Here is a 5,304-nt window from a genome sequence, read left to right on the forward strand (position 1 = left end):
TTCTTCTTGCAAATTCCAGCCCAGTTTTCCCCTTTGGCAAACAAAACCCTCAGAGAAAACATTTCCTACTGCGGCAAACGCCGGGTCCAAAGGGCCGCGCAGGGGCCGGGGCCGGCGCTGGGGTCCCGCTGTGAACCCCACGCCCGGCCCCGCTGTCAAACCGGAGCAACCGGGCGATAGCAATTTTCCATCGCTGCTGCCGTAGCTGAGCCCCTGGTTGGCTCTGGAGCCGGGGCCCTGGTGCTACGTGCACCGAGCGCGTGGGGCCCGGGCCAGGCACAGCGCCCTGGCAGCGTCCCGGCACCGGAGCCGGCAGCGGGAGCAGGTACCTCGATACCTCCCCGCACTTCTGTTTGCTTTGGCAACTGATTAAAATTCCCCCATGATTCCTCCCCCTCCCGCTCGGGCTCCAAAACGCCACCGCCGGCTGCTTTTGTCCTCCCGGGGCTCCAGCAGCTCCTGGGGACCGAACCCTCCGGAGATGGAGGTGCCGTCTGTGTCCGGGGGCGCAGTGCCCGGCGCCCCCACCACCAGCCACCTTCACTTTCTGCTCCCCAAAGCCAGGGGAAGCTTCCCTGCTCCTCTGCCCTCCCCCCCCAGCAAAGGCACATGTGGGGTGATTCTGCCCTCTCCCCCACCCTTGGGTGCTGCTCCCGTTGGCACACAGGAGCGTTTCGGGGCCCCCGGCACCGGGGTGGGCGCAGCGCGGCGGCACCTGCGGCAGCGGTGGGATGAAGGCAGGAGCCCCGTCTGCCAGGTCCCTGCGCAGGGCGGGAAAGCAAAGCAAAGCAAATCTGGATGCACTCGCACCGAACAAAGAGCAGGGACTGTTATTCCTCCCCATTCCTCCCACATCAGAAATTTCCCCAAATTCCCCCACGCTGCCACCACAAACCAGCCCTAGGAGAGCGGCCGTTCTTTTTATTTCTTTTTGCGGGGGGGGAGGGAAACCAAGTTAGGAAATGTTTCCTGGTTGCGTTTGGGGGTTTGGTTATTTTGTTTGGTTTTAAATGAGTGAAATTTCAGCATTTGCAAGAGTTCCCGGCACCTCCATCCACACGTCTGCAAAAACCCGACGAGGTTTTGCTGCGGCCCCGCAAGGGGATTCGAAGCCGTTGGGCAGCAGTGGGACCAGCACACGTGGGGAAAGGGCACAAAACTCTCCCTTTCGATGCACAGAAATAACGTTGAGGGCGATGGGGGAGACGGGCCCTGGGGAGCTGGTGCGGGTGCTGCGGAAAGGGCTGGGGCGGCCGATTCCCACCGCCCGCAGCTCTTCAGGGTCCGGTTTCCAAGAAATCTGGGGGGCATTACCTCTGTTTGAACTGATGGAAGAAATACAGATGGGAAAAAAAAAAAATGGAATTTATATTTATTTTTTTACATCGAACCTGCGGCCAAAAGAAAAAAAAATATCCTAAAAAACCTTGAAATCCCTGCAGAATAATTCACTGAATTCTGCTAGCAATTTCTTTTACTAAAATCCCCCCATTGTCACCATCGGTTTCACCAGTTAAAAACACGCTTTACAAAGAAAGAGAAAATGACAAAAAGAACCCCTTTTTCATTGCACGTTTTGGCTCCGAGCTGAGCCGGGCCAGAGCGCTGCCTGCTCGGGATCCCCGCCAAGAGCCATATGCAGGAATAAAGTAAATAAATTCTGGTCAAAACCAGAATATTCTCCTTAAAAGTTACTTTAAAAGAAAATAAAGGCAGCAACAAAGCGATTCCAATGTGGGTTATTTCCCTTTCTCTCTCTCTTCGCAGCGAGGGCTGTGGCTTGGTGGTGCTGGCGATCCCGAGCGCTCACCCAGCAGAACGGGGCCTCGGAAAAAACCCTGCGAAAATGCTAGAAATGAACCCAAAAACAAGCTGGTGGGGCCGGGGGACGCTTTCCCGGGGGCACAGGGGGGTCACCCAGCCCTGCGCCGCCCCACGGGGTCTGCACCCATCGGCTGAGCCCACACGTGGGCATCGGGGTGTCTCTAGCGGCACAAATCAACCATGAAATGCCCTTTGGAAATCAAGCCCAGCTCAGGGGAGGGGGCCGTGCCGGGGGCTCGCGGTTTGGGTCGGTGCTGGGCACGTGGCCGGGGGGGAACAGCCTGAGCCCCCAGCGTGGGGTTCCACCAGCAGATTTCACTGGGTGAGGGCTTAGGGCAGGGACATTTCCACTTGTGCTCAGCGCTGGTTTTATAGCCGGGCGGCCGGAGCCTGTGAACGGGCTGTGGTACAAACCTGAGGAACGAAACAAAGGGCCTGATCCAGCCCCTCCGCCTCTGCACCAGAACAGGAGTAACTCAGCTCCAGCCCCCGGGTTCCACCCTTGCGAAAAACCATTAGGAGAAACAGAACCAGACCCCAATTCCCCCCTCTGTTTTTTTTCATTTGAGGCAGCAGAGATGACCTGCATAGGAAAATAAAATTGGGCTTGGATTTCCCCCCTCCCCTCCTTGTAATGCTGTGTACAGGCAGCCCAGAAACAACAACAAAAAAGGATTATTGTTCTTTCGGTAGTTTTCTGCCTGGGGTTTACTCTAGGAATGGGGGCTGAGGCTGCGGTGGCTGCAGGGAATGGGGACAGGTCAGCAGCGACGTCCGGGGGCTGCTCCCCAGCCCTGTGGCCAGCAAAGCCTGCAACCCCCCGACCTGCACCCCACCTGCACCCCACCTGCACCCCCAGCCTGCACCCCACCTGCACCCCCCCACCTGCACCTCATCTGCACCCCACCTGCACCCCCCCACCTGCACCTCATCTGCACCCCCAGCCTGCACCCCACCTGCACCCCCCCACCTGCACCTCATCTGCACCCCACGTGCACCCCCAGCAGAGCTGCCCAGCTCGGGCGCCGTGGCCGGGTCACCGTCCCTCTGGCCTCGCCGGCATCAGGGACCTACAGGTGCCACTTGCTGCACCGAGATGGTTCCAGCCCCGGGCTGTTGCCGCTGTGGTTCATGCAGGATCAGTCCCCAGGCCCCTCACTGAGATAGGAGACATGGGATTTAATTTGGGGGGGATGCAAAGCGTGCTCCTGGAAATCCATGAGGGTGGCTCAGAGATGGGGCCAGCAGCCCTTCAACCCCACCTTTGAATCGTCCAGGAAACACTTCAACAGCATTACAAAAATAGATAAGGCAGAGCCCCCTTCCCCATCGTCCCGTGTCCCAGGCCCTTGCAAAAGTGAAATTAAAAACCCAGCGCTGCTTTCCCCCCCCTCCACGGATCGTCCCCTTTCCCCCCTCGCCTGCCCCTCAGCAGGGTGGCACCGCAGCCCGGCGCGGCCGGCACCTCCGCAGCGCCGGCGCTGCAGCCGCACGTCCCCGTCCCCCCAAAACGCGGGAGTCGGGGCGCAGAGGGATCGCTGCAGCACCAGAAAGCACTTGGGGGAGGAGGGGGGGGCCGGCGGCAGCCTTGGAACCGCTGAAAAATCGGCAAATCCTTCCCCAGGTTTATTTTTGCGCCGCGTCTCACCTGGCGTGGGGCAGAAAACGAAACCTGCGTTCTGCCAGCAAAGTTACGGCGAGTTCACGTTCCTCCAGGAGCCGGGACGAGGCGGGCGAGCTGCTCCTTTCAGCCAGAAGCCTTTTCTTCGGCTTCAAAACAGGGAAGCGGCTTTTTTGGGGGAGCAGATGGTGATCAGGGAAAAAAAAAAATAAGTTCTAGGGCTAGTAAATATAAAGAACGTGGTTTTTTTAATATAAATCTGGACCCAAATTAGTCTCGTTTCCATAAGGCCGAGTGCCGTACTTCAGCGTCTGACAAACAACTTGAGCAGCAGTAAAATACACCCTGTGAACGCACAAATTATGCCGTGTAACATCCAGTATCTCGGTATGCGCACGGGGGGTTTAGCAGGCAAAGGGGATACGGGCATGGATTAAATAAACCTCTAATATATACAAAATCCCTGTTAAAATCGAGCTGATCCCTTGTGAAAATGATCAGGGCCTGCCGAGTTCTCCCAAAAAAAAAAGAAAAAAAAGAGGGAGAAAACGATGAAATAAAAACTCGGGGATGTCAGGCAGCTTGTTTTAATTTTATTTCAAAAATATATTAAAAATATTTATCATAATATTTATCACACTGAAATCTTCGAGCACGAAACAGACAGATTATGTTCCCGTTTGCTCAAGACAAGGAGCGTGCCTAAAACACGGGGGTACAGCGCTTGCTTCGGGCCTTCGCAAATTGGGAAAGAAAATCTAATTTTTATTGCCTTCCCATAGAAAAATATCATTGGAAAGGATTAAAAGATTAAAGGATAACGCGGTAACACAGGTTAAAAATACAGGTCCAGACACAGAAAGAGTCGATGGGAACGAAGGGACACGCTCTCCCCAGAGCACCCGGACCCAACCGCGCTCCCGGGGCGCTGCCCCCTTGGGACCGGGGCGGAGGGGCGACCCCAGCGCCCCCCCGGCCCCCGCGCAGCGGCTGCACAGCGGCCTGTGGCTTTAAGAGAGACGGGGGGTGCAGAGGGGGGACCCGGCTGGGAGAAGGGGGTGCTGGGGGTGGTACGAGGAGTATGGGGCACTGAAGGTGCTGAAGGGGCACAAGGGAAATGGGGGGGGGCAGAGATGGGGCACCTTGAAAGGCGTGGAGGGGTGGGAATGGAGGATGCTTTGGGGGGGGCCCTGAGGTTGGGGGGGGGGTGATCAGGGGACGCGGAGGGGGGTGTCCGTGGGGCACAAATGGGGGTGAGTGGGGAATGTCGGCAGAACAGGGGTGGGGGTGTCCGCGGGCGGGGGCCGGGGCTGCGCGGGGCCGCGGGGGATGCCCGCGGGCGGGGGTCGGGGCCGCGGTGCCCGCACGCCCCGGTGCCGCACGCCGCGGTGCCGCTGCGGGGGCGGGCGGCCGGGCCCGGCGCTGCCCGCGGCTCCTCCCCGTTCTGCGGTAGCTCCGCACCGGGGCCGCGCCCCCCCATCCCTCCCTCCTTCCCCCCCCCCGCGCCTCCCTCCGCAGCCAGCCGGCCCCGGGGGGGCCGCGACGCAGCCCCCGCCACCTACCAGCACCATCCGGGGGCCGCCGTCGCGCTGCCGGGCGAGCGGGGCCGGGGCCGGGGCCTTCCTCCTCCTCCTCCTCCTCCCCCCTCTCCCTCCCCGCCCCCGCACCGGGAGCGTCCCCTTCGCAGCGCCGCCGGTGCCCCGGGCGAGGGGAGGAGGCAGAGGAGGAGGAGGAGGAGGCGGAGGCGGAGGCGGCGCGGCGGGAGGAGGCGGCGGCGGCGGCGATGGGGCCGGGGCTCTGCGGGCTGCGAGGAGGAGCCGTGCCCGGCCGGAGTTGGGCTTCGCTGGGGAGGGGCGGGG

The 5,304-nt window shown here is 60.2% G+C and overlaps 1 long non-coding RNA gene across 4 annotated transcripts; it reads right to left on the reverse strand.

The window, feature by feature from the left end:
- Positions 1-949: 949 nt before the first annotated feature.
- LOC309452493 lies at positions 950-5,213 on the reverse strand. Of its 4 annotated transcripts, none has more exons than XR_014186568.1 (4): positions 5,008-5,213; positions 3,473-3,613; positions 2,239-2,325; positions 950-1,325 (listed from the first exon to the last, which is right to left on the reverse strand). It is a non-coding gene; the product is annotated as an uncharacterized lncRNA (long non-coding RNA). The 4 variants fall into 4 exon arrangements; XR_014186571.1 differs by lacking the exons at positions 950-1,325; positions 2,239-2,325 and adding exons at positions 1,333-2,238; positions 2,899-2,982; XR_014186569.1 differs by lacking the exons at positions 950-1,325; positions 2,239-2,325 and adding an exon at positions 1,333-2,238.
- Positions 5,214-5,304: the final 91 nt, after the last annotated feature.

This window comes from Streptopelia decaocto (genome assembly GCF_964273445.1).
Source record: "Streptopelia decaocto genome assembly, contig: HAP1_SCAFFOLD_92, whole genome shotgun sequence".
In the NCBI taxonomy this organism is placed as follows: domain Eukaryota; kingdom Metazoa; phylum Chordata; class Aves; order Columbiformes; family Columbidae; genus Streptopelia; species Streptopelia decaocto.